Source organism: Paralichthys olivaceus, chromosome 1, assembly GCF_024713975.1.
Source record: "Paralichthys olivaceus isolate ysfri-2021 chromosome 1, ASM2471397v2, whole genome shotgun sequence".
Lineage (NCBI taxonomy): Eukaryota > Metazoa > Chordata > Actinopteri > Pleuronectiformes > Paralichthyidae > Paralichthys > Paralichthys olivaceus.
In genome coordinates, this window is record NC_091093.1 from 637,619 (window position 1) to 655,669 (window position 18,051).

The window sequence follows — 18,051 nt, forward strand, 5'->3', positions numbered from 1 at the left end:
CCTCGAGCTTGTTGCAGCAGAGGAGGTGGACAGGCCTCCATCATGCACCACTCCATATGTGGCAGCACATACTCCATGGCGCACCGGGAAGGAGGCAATTTATGATTTGAATGCAACCCCGCAAGCACCGATGGTGGAGGTGGCTGCAGGAGATGGAAACACTCAGCTGATCTACAGACCATGGACATTCACCAATATGAAAGAACCTACCACTTCATCTCTCCCACAAGTGTTAAGTGGGGGAGCGGTATGCAGTGCAACTGGAACCAGCACTGAACAGCAAAGACTGCTGATGACTGAGATGGGGACTCAGTATTCGAAAGTGGCAAGATCCGTCTCTGCACAGGAGCGGAGAATGGTGAATCCAGCATGGGGTAATGCTGATTATGCAGAAAAACTCTTGAACAGCAAGAAAAAGAAAAAGGCAACGCAGTTGACAGAGGGACTGCGAATGGCACAGCTGGCAGCATATCAAAACCAAGTCTGCGGGCACAAGAAAGGTCATGGAGGGAGAGGAAGGGGATGTGGAAGAACTGACGCTTGTTTCAAATGTGGCAAAATTGGACATTGGATCAGGGATTGCCCTGAGAACCAATACACATAGTGCGATTGAGTAGCGGTGGAGCTGGGGACAGTGAAGGATTCATCTGGTGCAGACGCGGAGACAGAGAGAAAGTTTCAACCTACTCACCAAATTCGTAAGAGCACTGTAACACGCACACCATATGAATTACTGTTAGAACTGATGCATATATGCAAAAACACACAATCAAAGTAAATGGTAAAGACATCACATTTTTGGTAGATTCAGGTGAAAACAGAATCAGTCTCCAAAAATGAATGTTAGAGATGTTTTAAAACAATTGAAGCAACAGGTACGACAGTGCTAGAGAGATACACTGTACCATTGTTTAAAAAAAAAAAATGAGGTTAAGGAAATTTTAAACATTAATTTTTGTTGTCACCACGCTGGCTGATAGATATTATTGGTAGAGATTTGATGTGTTCATTGAGTAATATGCTAATTTTAACATCACAAGGCGTAGATGTAACTAGAGGATTTGATATATGCATATCAATGGAAGATTCTGAACGCTTCCCTCACCTCTGTAAGTAACACTTTCTTGTGAGATGCTGAGGTACTCACCCAGATGTAATTACAGATGTAATCCTAACACAAAGGATGGTAGAGAAGGTTAGAGTAAGTAGTTAAAGAATGTGATAGAGAAAGTTAGATTAAAGATTAACGATAGGTTAGGTTGGTTATACTAGAACAGTAATCACTGTGTTGTCTCAGTAGCTTAGATTGACTCACTGGACAAATTGTTTAAGGTATCAAATTCTGATCTCCATGTTCTATTAAGCAAAGGAGAACAAAAACAATTGGTATTGAAAGTTTTGGAACTTTGGACCAAAAGGGGTTATGGGAAGGGAAAAAACATCTGATCCCAATAATAAAAATAATTTAATCAGAGGTTTAGAGGTAAATCACAAAAGATTTCTGCAGTGATAAATGCAATTAGGACTGTGGAATTTATTATTGTCAGACTGAACACTTTTCAAAAGCTAAGTGACTCAGATACAGTACAGCTGATAAATGCAGATATGAAGCTGTTTGTGGACGACTCAGCATTAAAAGATCCAGCAACTGGTAGAAGCCAAGTGGGTTTTGACGTTACAACTTTGTATGACAAATTTGGCTGAATCACTCATTACATTATTCTGCAGAAGCTGCAGAATTGGTTGCATTGATTGAGAAATGCAAATATGTAAGTGACAGGTGTCAACATATACACTGGTAGCAGGTATGCATTGGGAGTGGTATATGATTTGGCAGATTTTTGGCTAAAGGGAAATTCTCAAACCCATTACCTACCATACATTGGTTGCTGTTCTGATTGATGCTGTGTTGTTATTCAAACTAATTGCGTTCTGCAAATGTGAAGCATTTTTTAAAGACTTTTCAGTTTCACAGGGGAATGTGAGAGCAGAAGCTGCTGCAAAAGCTGCAGCAAAGCACAGTCTGCTTGTCCGAGGCGTTTCTAAATCTGATAGGTCATTAACACCTAATGTATTTGATGGGTCATTAACATTTAAATACAGATTTAAAGGAGCTGCAGATAAGGGCAGCTCAGTTAAAAACAAACAAAAAAACTGTTTGAAGGAAAGTGGATTGTTTGGTGGCTATACATTTTGGTCTGGAACAAATAGGAAATCCTGTTTAGAAAGATATCTGTTTCCTCATAGTTGACACATGGTCAGAACCAAGTGTCAAAGGGGGGATGCCAAATGTAGGAAGAGATACAGATATATTGGTTTACAAAAGAATTGTCAAACTCACAAATGACTCACAAATTATTTTTAAATTTTCATTAGAGTTATATAATTGGTACTATAATAATATACAAAGAGGAATCCAGATTATATAAAGTGAACTGTTTGAGGGATTTTATGGAAGAACAAAGTGAGGGAAAGCAATACTGTCTTGATTTTATTGACATGTGTGTTTCTCCACATTTAAACAGGACTCTTCAGCAGTTGCGAAGGCACTGCTCAGGGAAATGTTTTATTGTGCAACCTGTCCCCTATGCTTTTTGAGATCCACAGATAGGTGAAGGAAGCCCTACCAAAATCCATAGATGGCAGTGAAGGCTGCTGAAAGATCAACTTGGATGTATGCAAGCCATTGCAGGGAGGTTCCTGAGCAAGGAGTGGATTCTTCAGAACACAGCGTGCATTGATGTCAGTGAGTGCACCTCAGCCTTCAACTGCTTTGTGTCCGCGAGCAAGGAGGGGGTGGAAATCTCTAGGACCACACGTCTCCAATCTCACGAAGAGGCGGCACATTGATTAGGGGGTTGGCTAGGGTGACGCTGCTGATAAACGATGACGCCGTCAGACAAAAAGTGACACCTGATGGGACGACTGGGATGCAGTTCGAGGGAAAAGATGTGTTCCCTGTCCTTGCTCACAGTCATCATCGTCCTGCCAACATTGCTATGGCAGGTGAAACCTTGGCAGGAAGAACAACACCAAACTAAACTGAGCATCATAGGCAAAAAAAAAAATGGAAACTCTTGTTTGAACTGACAAAGCCTGAAGTCAATTCATGGTATGCAGCCATGAAGACAACTGCGAGGAAAGATCATCAATGAGAGACCTAACCTCACTTACTTCCATACAGATTGCACTCACTATTATGAAGATATGAGTGTTCCACATTGAAAGTGTCTCCAAAGGATTTGGGGGACTCTTCCCATGGTGGGGAAATGTGCGAACAACACACACAGAATAGATGGGATTGTACTTAGTGGGGGTTGGGTTTTCATTTTTGTTTCTCCCAATATTCAGGGCCTCAGAAATGTGGCTCTGCGAAATAGGATGGCTTTGGACATTATGCTCACCAGCCAAGGAGGTGTTGGTCACATAATCTGATCTGATTGCTGCACATACACATATACATACATACATCTGACAATTTGATGCATATTGTTTTTCATTTAAATTGCCTATTGTTTGAGGAAAAGAACAAGGACACACAGATTCCTGAAGCATGGAATTGGTGGTCATAGTATATTTTAAATGTGAAAAATGTGTCATTGGAATATTTGACATCGATTCAGATTTTTGTTTGTATTTAAGTGTTGTTGGTCTGGTGTATTGATTGTGTACTATTTGTGTACTTTAATCAAGAATGCAATTGGATATGTTAAATTTCCGGGCCCTCATCTAGAATGAAATTCTCAATTTCAAGATGATGCGTTTGTCTAAAAATGATAGTTGTTTAGTGAGCATGAAATGCTCAAAGGGGGGAAATGTAATGGAAATTTTTACATTTGTGAATGTTTAATTGCATTAGCAGACATGTATGTGGATGACTGACCAAATGGTTCACCAAATTGTTTATCTGAAAGGGCAACCTTAAGGTTTACGATGGTGGCTTAAGAGACTTGAGTTGTATGGCCTCGAGAAACCAAATCTTTATGGCTTCTCATGGTATCTCTGATTGGGATCAAACAACTGGGATCTCACAGGGGGGGTCATCCACAGAACATGTAAACAAATGGCCAGGATGTCTCCTCCACTGAGTGAAACTACAGGAGGGTAATAAATACCTTTGAATGCTTAGTGGGAGGGGGCTGAGAGTTATAAGAACACAGATTCTCCTATGTTCTTTGCTCATTTGTGCATGTCATTCAGGTGATGTGTACTGATGAGTCCATCTGCAGATGCTGAATTAAACTTTCAGAAAGAAGTGTTTGACTTTGTGCTTGTTTCACAGAAATTGCCACCACATTTGGCGTTGTTGGCAGGATCACTCGTGTGAGAGGACACTCTGGATCTCAAGGCTGAAAGGTAAAACTGCGCAGGGAGTCTGGGACTCTGACCTCAACCTCCCTGACAAAAGAGGGTAGAGACGTGAGGGCCTGATGCCTGAGAACCAAAGAGTGCTCTCACTGCTGTGATCCGGCGGACCAAGTAGCACAGAGACACTGTCTTTCTGGGAAGACAAATTCAGAAGGGAAACGATTCTCTCACAGGGTGAGTGACAGACGTGTCTGCATGGCAAGGTTTGGAACCGATGTAGAATCAAGGAAGCTTCGGGTGATCTTGGAGGTCACGGGTGGTCTTGGAGACCACAGAGTTAATATAGAATAAGCCTGTTGATGATCTTGGAGATCACGTAGTTATTAGAATAAACAGGTTGGTGATCTGAGAGGAGGTCACAGAGTTAAGGAGTATTGATATGTACGTGATATAATAATAGAAATATACGGAGTGTTTGATGATTTTAATACACTTGTTATATTGGGTTCTGACGTCGAGCTCATGATTTAACAAACTATGAAATAATATAGTAAATAGAGTTTTGCACTGGAGATGTGACTGGGACTGAAGGACTGAGACCTGAGCCAGGATAATCTCGACACTGCAATGAATCTGCTTTAATAAGAGAGAAAAAAAAGAGAGAGTGAGAGAAGTTCTCAACCGCCAAAGGTAAGTAAAGGTAAGTAAATTTAAGTAAACTTAAGTATATTAGGGGTATAATTGGCTTTTTGAGGGTATTAAGAAAGACTAAATCCTAAAAACAAATTTTTAACAAAAGGAAATTAAAAAGAAAGAACGGATTAAAATAAATTAGGGAATTTCTAAATGTCTTTTCCCATATCAGCATAACTTTGGTCTTCCAAATTTTGTATTTTGTTGAACAAATTGGGAGTTTAAATTGATAAATAAGAGTTGTGTTAAAACTGCTGAGACAACCTACTAGAGAAATGGATTTAAACATCGGTAAAGGAAAGAAAGATAAGGATAATGCTAATCCACTTCAGCTTTCTTTTCTTAATGTTCAGTATATGTTAATAAGTGATGGTAAGCGTAGAGTTAGAGAGGAAAGAGTTAGAGAGGAACGAGTTAGTGAGGACAAATTAGAAGGAAAAAAGAAATGTAGGGATATTTGTACTGGAGCGTGTGAATTTTGGTTAACTGAAGTGAATATCAGGGACAGTTTACAAAAGGTAGGGATTGAACTAATCTCCAAGTCTCAGTGTGTCCGACTAGACCCTGATCTGGACTCAGCTCCACCGAGAGGACAACCACAGCCAGCAGCGGTGCAGTGTGATGACCAGCAGGACACTCAGCTGCTACCGGTGCAGAGGGCGCAGGCGGCAGCTCCAGCCGTCCCTAACCTCCATCCAGACCTCGAGCTTGTTGCAGCAGAGGAGGTGGACAGGCCTCCATCATGCACCACTCCATATGTGGCAGCACATACTCCATGGCGCACCGGGAAGGAGGCAATTTATGATTTGAATGCAACCCCGCAAGCACCGATGGTGGAGGTGGCTGCAGGAGATGGAAACACTCAGCTGATCTACAGACCATGGACATTCACCAATATGAAAGAACCTACCACTTCATCTCTCCCACAAGTGTTAAGTGGGGGAGCGGTATGCAGTGCAACTGGAACCAGCACTGAACAGCAAAGACTGCTGATGACTGAGATGGGGACTCAGTATTCGAAAGTGGCAAGATCCGTTTCTGCACAGGAGCGGAGAATGGTGAATCCAGCATGGGGTAATGCTGATTATGCAGAAAAACTCTTGAACAGCAAGAAAAAGAAAAAGGCAACGCAGTTGACAGAGGGACTGCGAATGGCACAGCTGGCAGCATATCAAAACCAAGTCTGCGGGCACAAGAAAGGTCATGGAGGGAGAGGAAGGGGATGTGGAAGAACTGACGCTTGTTTCAAATGTGGCAAAATTGGACATTGGATCAGGGATTGCCCTGAGAACCAATACACATAGTGCGATTGAGTAGCGGTGGAGCTGGGGACAGTGAAGGATTCATCTGGTGCAGACGCGGAGACAGAGAGAAAGTTTCAACCTACTCACCAAATTCGTAAGAGCACTGTAACACGCACACCATATGAATTACTGTTAGAACTGATGCATATATGCAAAAACACACAATCAAAGTAAATGGTAAAGACATCACATTTTTGGTAGATTCAGGTGAAAACAGAATCAGTCTCCAAAAATGAATGTTAGAGATGTTTTAAAACAATTGAAGCAACAGGTACGACAGTGCTAGAGAGATACACTGTACCATTGTTTAAAAAAAAAAAATGAGGTTAAGGAAATTTTAAACATTAATTTTTGTTGTCACCACGCTGGCTGATAGATATTATTGGTAGAGATTTCATGTGTTCATTGAGTAATATGCTAATTTTAACATCACAAGGCGTAGATGTAACTAGAGGATTTGATATATGCATATCAATGGAAGATTCTGAACGCTTCCCTCACCTCTGTAAGTAACACTTTCTTGTGAGATGCTGAGGTACTCACCCAGATGTAATTACAGATGTTATCCTAACACAAAGGATGGTAGAGAAGGTTAGAGTAAGTAGTTAAAGAATGTGATAGAGAAAGTTAGATTAAAGATTAACGATAGGTTAGGTTGGTTATACTAGAACAGTAATCACTGTGTTGTCTCAGTAGCTTAGATTGACTCACTGGACAAATTGTTTAAGGTATCAAATTCTGATCTCCATGTTCTATTAAGCAAAGGAGAACAAAAACAATTGGTATTGAAAGTTTTGGAACTTTGGACCAAAAGGGGTTATGGGAAGGGAAAAAACATCTGATCCCAATAATAAAAATAATTTAATCAGAGGTTTAGAGGTAAATCACAAAAGATTTCTGCAGTGATAAATGCAATTAGGACTGTGGAATTTATTATTGTCAGACTGAACACTTTTCAAAAGCTAAGTGACTCAGATACAGTACAGCTGATAAATGCAGATATGAAGCTGTTTGTGGACGACTCAGCATTAAAAGATCCAGCAACTGGTAGAAGCCAAGTGGGTTTTGACGTTACAACTTTGTATGACAAATTTGGCTGAATCACTCATTACATTATTCTGCAGAAGCTGCAGAATTGGTTGCATTGATTGAGAAATGCAAATATGTAAGTGACAGGTGTCAACATATACACTGGTAGCAGGTATGCATTGGGAGTGGTATATGATTTGGCAGATTTTTGGCTAAAGGGAAATTCTCAAACCCATTACCTACCATACATTGGTTGCTGTTCTGATTGATGCTGTGTTGTTATTCAAACTAATTGCGTTCTGCAAATGTGAAGCATTTTTTAAAGACTTTTCAGTTTCACAGGGGAATGTGAGAGCAGAAGCTGCGGCAAAAGCTGCAGCAAATCACAGTCTGCTTGTCCGAGGCGTTTCTAAATCTGATAGGTCATTAACACCTAATGTATTTGATGGGTCATTAACATTTAAATACAGATTTAAAGGAGCTGCAGATAAGGGCAGCTCAGTTAAAAACAAACAAAAAAACTGTTTGAAGGAAAGTGGATAGTTTGGTGGCTATACATTTTGGTCTGGAACAAATAGGAAATCCTGTTTAGAAAGATATCTGTTTCCTCATAGTTGACACATGGTCAGAACCAAGTGTCAAAGGGGGGATGCCAAATGTAGGAAGAGATACAGATATATTGGTTTACAAAAGAATTGTCAAACTCACAAATGACTCACAAATTATTTTTAAATTTTCATTAGAGTTATATAATTGGTACTATAATAATATACAAAGAGGAATCCAGATTATATAAAGTGAACTGTTTGAGGGATTTTATGGAAGAACAAAGTGAGGGAAAGCAATACTGTCTTGATTTTATTGACATGTGTGTTTCTCCACATTTAAACAGGACTCTTCAGCAGTTGCGAAGGCACTGCTCAGGGAAATGTTTTATTGTGCAACCTGTCCCCTATGCTTTTTGAGATCCACAGATAGGTGAAGGAAGCCCTACCAAAATCCATAGATGGCAGTGAAGGCTGCTGAAAGATCAACTTGGATGTATGCAAGCCATTGCAGGGAGGTTCCTGAGCAAGGAGTGGATTCTTCAGAACACAGCGTGCATTGATGTCAGTGAGTGCACCTCAGCCTTCAACTGCTTTGTGTCCGCGAGCAAGGAGGGGGTGGAAATCTCTAGGACCACACGTCTCCAATCTCACGAAGAGGCGGCACATTGATTAGGGGGTTGGCTAGGGTGACGCTGCTGATAAACGATGACGCCGTCAGACAAAAAGTGACACCTGATGGGACGACTGGGATGCAGTTCGAGGGAAAAGATGTGTTCCCTGTCCTTGCTCACAGTCATCATCGTCCTGCCAACATTGCTATGGCAGGTGAAACCTTGGCAGGAAGAACAACACCAAACTAAACTGAGCATCATAGGCAAAAAAAAAAATGGAAACTCTTGTTTGAACTGACAAAGCCTGAAGTCAATTCATGGTATGCAGCCATGAAGACAACTGCGAGGAAAGATCATCAATGAGAGACCTAACCTCACTTACTTCCATACAGATTGCACTCACTATTATGAAGATATGAGTGTTCCACATTGAAAGTGTCTCCAAAGGATTTGGGGGACTCTTCCCATGGTGGGGAAATGTGCGAACAACACACACAGAATAGATGGGATTGTACTTAGTGGGGGTTGGGTTTTCATTTTTGTTTCTCCCAATATTCAGGGCCTCAGAAATGTGGCTCTGCGAAATAGGATGGCTTTGGACATTATGCTCACCAGCCAAGGAGGTGTTGGTCACATAATCTGATCTGATTGCTGCACATACACATATACATACATACATCTGACAATTTGATGCATATTGTTTTTCATTTAAATTGCCTATTGTTTGAGGAAAAGAACAAGGACACACAGATTCCTGAAGCATGGAATTGGTGGTCATAGTATATTTTAAATGTGAAAAATGTGTCATTGGAATATTTGACATCGATTCAGATTTTTGTTTGTATTTAAGTGTTGTTGGTCTGGTGTATTGATTGTGTACTATTTGTGTACTTTAATCAAGAATGCAATTGGATATGTTAAATTTCCGGGCCCTCATCTAGAATGAAATTCTCAATTTCAAGATGATGCGTTTGTCTAAAAATGATAGTTGTTTAGTGAGCATGAAATGCTCAAAGGGGGGAAATGTAATGGAAATTTTTACATTTGTGAATGTTTAATTGCATTAGCAGACATGTATGTGGATGACTGACCAAATGGTTCACCAAATTGTTTATCTGAAAGGGCAACCTTAAGGTTTACGATGGTGGCTTAAGAGACTTGAGTTGTATGGCCTCGAGAAACCAAATCTTTATGGCTTCTCATGGTATCTCAGATTGGGATCAAACAACTGGGATCTCACAGGGGGGGTCATCCACAGAACATGTAAACAAATGGCCAGGATGTCTCCTCCACTGAGTGAAACTACAGGAGGGTAATAAATACCTTTGAATGCTTAGTGGGAGGGGGCTGAGAGTTATAAGAAGACAGATTCTCCTATGTTCTTTGCTCATTTGTGCATGTCATTCAGGTGATGTGTACTGATGAGTCCATCTGCAGATGCTGAATTAAACTTTCAGAAAGAAGTGTTTGACTTTGTGCTTGTTTCACAGAAATTGCCACCACAGTATTACATTTTTTATCACTCACCTTATTGTTGGAACCTCAACCATATTTACTGTCCCTGGCTCAGACTCTCTCTCAAGCATCTACAGTAGGTGTTTTCATTCCCAAAACACAGGCTCTCTTGTGGTTCCAAGAGTCTGTAAGAGTAGAACAGGAGGTAGAGCATTCAGCTACCAGGCAGACAACTTCTGTGCATTTACAGTTAAACTTAAAACATTCCTCTCCCCCCCCCACAATCCACAATGGGACCATGGTTGTTCTCATCTGCATGGAGGAAACTGACTGTCACAGAGTCATCAGCAAATTTGAAAAGTAATCTGTTGTCATGCCAGCTGCGGCAGTCATCAGTATACACATTATAAAGGGGAGGTGAAAGGACACAGGAGGAGACCCTGTGGATGATGACAATGTGTCTTACATGCATTACTTTCTGTGTCAGTTGCCAGTTGCAGCTCGAGGCATGTATCCAAAATTATCTTTTCCAGGCACTATACTGATACTGTAGTCACTACAAGTTACGCACGTTCCATTTTGCCTGGGGGACATTTAAAACAAACCAGTCTACAACACAATAAAAATCACATGAAAATCAACCTCCCTCCTCATCTTTTCATATTTTTTTCTCCTCAATTTTTTAATGTGGATTTAGAATTTGATACTGAGCATAGCCGTGAAATTGCCCCCCCAAATAGAAATGGTACAAGTTGTCAAATAAATGTTATCTACATAAATCCCCACAGATTTCAAAAACATTCTCAGAACAAAGTTAACATCACAGTATATTGTAAGGTATCACATTTTTTATTACTCACCTTATTGATGGAACCTCAACCATATTTACTGTCCCTGGCTCAGACTCTCTCTCAAGCATCTACAGTAGGTGTTTTCATTCCCAAAACACAGGCTCTCTTGTGGTTCCAAGAGTCTGTAAGAGTAGAACAGGAGGTAGAGCATTCAGCTACCAGGCAGACAACTTCTGTGCATTTACGGTTAAACTTAAAACATTCCTTTTTGATAAAGCCTTGCTGGATCAGGTGAGTCCTGAACCATCCCTTAAGCTGCTATAGGTCTAGACTGCAGGGGAAACTCCCATCATCCACAGAGCACTTCTCCACTTCTCTCTGTCTCTCTGCCCCCCCCCCCCCCCCCCCCCCCCACCCCACACTCATTTATTTTTTTTAATAAATGTCAAAAACTATGTTATTGACGTGTCTCTTTTCTCCCATAGTCCCTCTCTCTCTTTCTCTCTCTCATTGCAGATACCTCTGACTCAAGAACTGAAGGAGAACAACTATTATTATTATTATTATTAACAACAATGCTTATTATATTAATTGTTGCTGCTATCATTGATAATCAATAACTTCTTTACACTGTTATTGTTTACATTTTAACTAGTAAGAGCTGATACCAGATGATCCAGGCAGATGATCGTCCACACTGTGGGCTGAGTGTCATAAAATTAACAACACATTCATAGCATCTGCAAACAATACTATATAACAACATTCAAGCATACTATCTATATAACAACAGATCTTAACTGTGTTTGTTCTCAAGTGTGGGGTGTTTTATACATTTTTAATAACATTATACGGATCACATTATAGCGTGACATATTTCTGGTTGAGGACAGGAGGAAATTACTGCAGTAAAGTGTGAAAGATGGGTAAAGAAGAGTTGAAGTGGAGTATAAAATGACCGTGGTATTAATGATAAACTAATCACATGAGGGATCGTCTCAGTTGTTCATTTGGAAAAAGGGAAACTGTAATAAAGTTATTGCATTACCTGAAAGGTTTCACAATGTAACTTGATACGAATCCCCTTGCGAGTCTGCTATTGATCCGAAAAGTCTGAATCTGTGAATGTCTTTCACACTTTCCTTCAGTCACTTTCCTCTTGTTAATCGTTCCTGCTTCAGCTCACCGGTCGTAGCCAGAGGTGTGTTCCATCCAGGGCCGAAGGTGATGTTGCTTACTGCGGGGTTAACCCCCTTCACTTCCACCAGCAATTGGAAAACAACACAGGGAGCTCCGCATCATATCAACTCGTTACGCTATGATGTAATCCATATAACGTTATTAAAAATTAAAAAACAAAAAAGATCTTACCAGCCTATACACCTCTCCTACACAGGGGAAGACCACGCCTCCACGACACACACTTTCATCAGAAATGAAACTTATCTCTCTCTCTCACGTGTCTGTGTGTGTCGGGTCAGATCAAGGTGATCAGCGGGACCTTTCATGTGACACCTGCATTTAGAGACGCGGTCTTTCAGTCGCCTGCAAAGACCCCCTCCTTTGCGCTTACCGCTCTGAACGCTGTCTCTGTCCACGCGCACAGTATGGAAGCCCTTGATGGTGGTGTTTTCGTCGGGAACATCCTGGTGCAGCCATGTCTCCGTAAAGCATATTAAACTACACTCAAGATACTCCTTCTGACTTTGGACCAGTGCAGTCAGCTCGTCCATCTTATTCCCCAGCGATCTCACGTTTCCCATGACAATGGAGGGAAGACTCGGCTTATAGCTCTTCTTGATAAGTCTTTGTTGTTTCACAGCCTCCCTTTTCCTCCGTAGATTTTTGCCTTCCTCTGCATCCCCTGTGTGTCCGTATCAAGATTTCAGCCGGAATATCATTGTACGTGGTCACCGAAGGTCGCTCGCTCTCTCCAACTCCACGCAGGGAAAGACCGCGTCTCTAAATGCAGGAGTCACGTGAAAGGTCCCGCTGACCACCTTGATCTGACCCGACGCACACACACACACACACACAGACACGTGAGAGAGAGATAAGTTTCATTTGTGTGTGTCGTGGAGGCGTTGTCTTTCCCTGTGTGGCAGGAAAAGTGCAAAGGTAAGATCTTGCTTGTTTTTAATAACGTTATACGGCTAGAAGGCAGCAGGGGCAGACAGGGAATTTCTTGAGATTATATCAAAGAATAAAGTGATTGAAGAGAGTAAGGTATTGAGATGAATCGCATATGATTCAGACTTCACACCAAACACAGCAGATAGTAGATTCAGTAGATGGGACGCGGGACCAAAAATATTTTGGGAACTTTTTAAAAAGAAGACCATCAAAAGTTTTCAGGATCTAAAAAATCAGTATGGATTAAACAATCAAGATTTATACAGATATCTACAGATGCGGCATTATATGGAGAAAACTATAAAAAAGTTTAATTCAGATGAGCCTGAGTCAGGAATCATTAAGTTCTTTATCTCAGCATATGATTCAAACTAATCACAAAACTATATAAAGAAGTGGAAAGATTAAAGGGTAACAATATGACATTTATAAAAGAAAAGGGGGGAAAGGAGGCTGGGTGGCAGTTAGATAGATAGATAGATAGATTACTTAATCATCCCCGGAGGGAAATTAAGTTGTCATAGCAGCTCGTATATCAGAACACAACAAAACACAATACAATAGAACAAAACAAAACATTGAGGTAAAAATGAACAAAAACAGAAACACAAGATGAATAGGCAGACAAGTAGTGCAGTGGCAATATGATGGTAATAGTAATGATGATATGATGGTAATGTTATTGTTAGACAGTATATAAGAATAGTAGTACAGTATATATATATATATATATATATATATATATATATAGTATACAATATAACATAATATATATTTATATAGATAGTACTTATACCAATATAATAGCAGTATATAGTAATAATGGCAGCAACAGTATATATAATAATAATAGTAATAGTAGTAGTAATAATATAATAATAATAACATGTACACATGTATAAATATGTGTATATAGACTTATATATACGAAGAATATACAGAGAATATACAGAGTATGATATAATATGATATGATATATAGTATATAGTAGGGTATAAATATAAGTACTTGACTATACAATATACTATCAGTGTAAGAATATGTAGACTGGGTGTGCAAAAGACAATATTATTGTATAAAATGGTCTGTAATATCAAAATGGTTTAATTAACACATATCACAGAAGTAAATGTTCCAGTATATGGGGCGTAGTGTAGTACAGGGTACATGGTGCAAGGGTGACAGGTATGTTAGTTCAGTTCTGTGATGGTGGCTCTGACAGAGGTAGATGAGTTATAGAGTCTTATTGCGGTTGGAATGAACGATTTCCTGTATCGCTCCTTAGAGCAGCGGGGTTGGATGAGCCTGTGGCTGAAGCTGCTCTTTAGCTTGTCCAGTGTTTTGTGGAGGGGGTGAGAGGGATTGTCCATGATTGCCAGCAGTTTTGCCAGCATCCTGTTCTCCACCACCTCCTCCATGGTGACAAGCTTAGAGCCAACCACAGACTCTGCTTTCCTTATGATTTTGTTCAGTCTGTTGGCGTCCTTTGTCTTGATGCCCGCACCCCAGGACACCACAGCAAAGAAGATGGTGCTCTCTCCCACAACAGACTGATAGAACATCTGCGGGCATTTTGTTCCAGACATTGAAGGACCCGAGCCTCCTCAGGAAGTAAAGCCGGCTCAGGCCCTCTGTGTGGGTGGACCAGTCCAGTTTATTGTCCAATGTGATACCGAGGTACTTGTATGCAGGTACCACCTCCACATCCGTCCCACTGATGCAGACAGGAGAGGGCAGGGGCTTGTTCCTCCTGAAATCCACCACCATCTCCTTCGTCTTCTCCACGTTGAGCTGCAGGCGGTTCTCCCCACACCACTTCACAAAGCGGTCGACCAGGTCCCTGTACTCAGCCTCCCCCCGCCCTCAATACACCCCACAATGGCCGTGTCATCAGAGAACTTCTGCAGATGACACGACTCAGTGCAGTGCTTAAAATCAGCAGTGTATGTGGTGAAGAGGAAGGGGGACAGTACAGTTCCCTGGGGGGCCCCGATGTTACTGATCAGACGATCAGACACACAATTCTGTAATCTCACAAACTGTGGTCTGCCCGTCAGATAGTCATCGACCCAAGTGATGAGGGGAGCACTCACCCGCGTGCCCTCCAGTTTGGCCTTCAGCAGTCTGGGCTGGATGGTGTTGAAGGCGCTGGAGAAATCAAAAAACATGATCCGGACTGAGGTGTTGGGTCTGTCCAGGGAGGAGTAGGCCTTCTGCAGCAGGTAGATGATTGCATCATCAACCCCAACATGGGGCTGATATGCAAACTGCAGGGGGTCTTGTGATGGGCACACCAGTGGTCTGAGGTGTGCCAATACCAGTCTCTCCATGACCTTCATGATGTGAGAGGTCAGTGCCACCGGCCTGTAGTCCTCCAGTGCAGCAGGACGTCCTTTTTTGGGCACTGGGACCAGGCAGGATGTTTTCCAGAGCACTGGCACTCTCTGAAGGTGTAGGCTCAGGTTGAAGAGGTGCTGGAGAACTCCACAGAGCTGGCTGGAACATGCCTTCAGCACACGAGGGCTGATGCGGTCCGGTCCAGCAGCTTTCCTCTGTTTGAGCCTCTCCAGCTCTCTCCTCACCTGGCTGGCTGTGATGTGTAGTCCAGACTGGAGGGTAGGGGATGTCAGTGGTGGGTTTGAGGGTGGTGCAAAGAGGTGTGTGTTGCAGGAGGTGGTGGTGGTGGGGGACTGTGGGTGATGTGAGGATGTCCTGGGGGTGGGAGGTGTGAAAAAGTCTGTGGTGAAAGCCAGCGGAGGGGTGGGGGGAGATGGTGACGGGTGTGGTGTGGGGCAGAGGATGATGGGGGGAGGTGGGGGGTTGTTGCTCTGAGAAGCAGTAGAGGCAGTCGTAGAGGCAGTGGAGGGTCCGCTGGGGGTGGGGGGGTTGTTGTTGAACCTATTGAAGAACGTGTTCAGCTCGTTCGCACGTTATCAGAGGAGGAATGGGACAAGGTAAATGAAGGACAGTGGAAAACAACATGCTCCCTCTCATGGAGAGAATATGGTTGGAAGAACATTGTAAGATACTTTATTACACCAACACAACAGAAATCTCAAGACACACGACGTTGGAGACTGTGTGGGGAAAATAAGGCCAACCATTTTCATATCTTTTGGGGATGCCCTTGTATTATACCTTTTTGGCAAGAGTTAAAGAAGAGTATGGAAACAATTCTGAAAGTGCAAATTCCACTTTCATTTGAAGTTTTATATTTGGGAAAAGAGAACCAGGAGATTAAATACATATTTGGAATAATGATGGTGGTGGTGGCTAAAAAGGCCATCACCAGAAAATGGCTAAAAAAAGATCCACCAAAAATAGAGGATTGGGTAGATGTAATGCTCGATATATATAGAATGGAGAAGCTGACTTTCTCAGCTAGACTAAAATCAGAAACTTTTAAAAACTACTGGGAAAACTGGATTGATTTTGTGTCTCCATTGAGAGCAGACTTTGTGCAATAAGGACAGTGTGTATTGCAGAGTGTTGACCCCCTTGGTTCAGGCTACAAACTTGTTTATTATTCATTTATTTATTTGATATGTTTACCCCAATCAGGAGACAAGGAACAATGCAGGAGAGGTGTGAAAATAAGGACAAGAGTGAAAAAGCGGTTCATTTTACTTCACATTTACTCTACTGTAACTTTACTTGAGAATTCATGTCCAATTATGTCTCTGCTCTGCGGTGGAAGTATAGGAATGTTTTATACTGTTGTAAAATTATACACATTATGTAAAATATTGATGGAATATTGATATGTGGAATCAATAAAAAAGATAATTGAAAAAAAAAAAAAGCTCTGGGTGTTGCAGGTCAAAAGATCAAATTTGGAGCCTTTTGGGTTCAAATGTCTGGTTAGGGTAACTACACATGCTCTTACCGCTGCTGGTGTTAGAATAACTTTTTGAACATAAAAACACAAGAATAAACAAAAATACTGTTCTCTAAGTGCTGCAACTGACCGTAAACATTACAACCATAACATGAATATGCTCTAGTATTAGAATATGAGAAATTTAATGTTGAGGTCGTATTTAAAGAGACCACTTTGGTGAGAGAATGGGCTGTGATTGGTGGGTGACTGACGAGCACCCATAAACCTATCGGTAGCTGAGCACATGACTCTGTGTCTTGCATGAACTAACACAATGCTTCATTAGTCACAATTCAAGTTCAGGATTTCTACAATGACATTCTCACTTTAAACCTCATTTAAAGTATCTTGAATTGAGGCAAATTAAAGCTGACCTTGAATTATGATCAGTCAGAATCAAATTGTCATATATCACAAATCATAAACTGGATTTATTTTCATAATTAATTATGGATAAAATTACAAAGTATGTTGCAGAAATCTGAAATGGATATCTATATCATTGAGCATTGTTCAAGTTACATTGTACAAGTACATGTTCTACTGAATAAGGGATCAGCCACTTGCTATCTGTAAACCCCCAACCCCCAAGTGAATCTCCTAATATTATGCTAGGTGTTGTTTGGGCAAAGAAAAAATTAAAAGAAAAAAAGTCTAATTTCTGCATTTCAGCAGGTGCTCTTAATAAAAATGTTCCCTTTTTAGCACCATGCATCTTATCCACTGAAATATCCACACTTACATCACTGATATAAACATATACCTATTGAGATTTAAATAAAGTAAATGGAGAATTACAGGATTACCTCCACATTTGCTATGGTTTGAGATACTGCTGCTAGTGCGACATCTAGTGGCAGTGAATATCGCTAATGAATATCATATGTACATAAACACTCTCAGAGGTGGGTAGCAGAACCTGCTGTGAACTTCAGCTGACATAAAAACTCAAAAGCTTTAGTTTGCCCAGTTTGGATGCGCTCCTGATGTAAATATAAAGTATTTAAATCTAGCAGGGCCCATTCTGTTCAATCTGTACAATTTTGACGATTGCCCACTGGTGGATTATTTTATATTCAATTCTTGCCAATAGATCACTTTCTCCTAAGTCTTATACACTGGACCTTTTAAGAAAATACTTCATTCAATACATTGTACTCATTTTCTTGTGGACAGTTTTTCATGCTCAGAAATCTTTGCTTTAACCCTCCGTTTAAGTGAATTGTTCTTTACTTTATTTGAAGTAAGAGTAGTTCAGTTAAAGAAGTCAAAGTACATTTCAGAACCTGTACTTTTATA

At 41.0% G+C, this 18,051-nt stretch overlaps 1 long non-coding RNA gene across 1 annotated transcript; it reads right to left on the reverse strand.

Annotated features, from left to right (window-relative positions):
- Nucleotides 1-10,026: 10,026 nt before the first annotated feature.
- LOC138411239 (uncharacterized) lies at nt 10,027-12,448 on the reverse strand. Its single transcript, XR_011243894.1, has 3 exons — nt 12,313-12,448; nt 10,809-10,921; nt 10,027-10,133 (listed from the first exon to the last, which is right to left on the reverse strand). It is a non-coding gene; the product is annotated as an uncharacterized lncRNA (long non-coding RNA).
- Nucleotides 12,449-18,051: the final 5,603 nt, after the last annotated feature.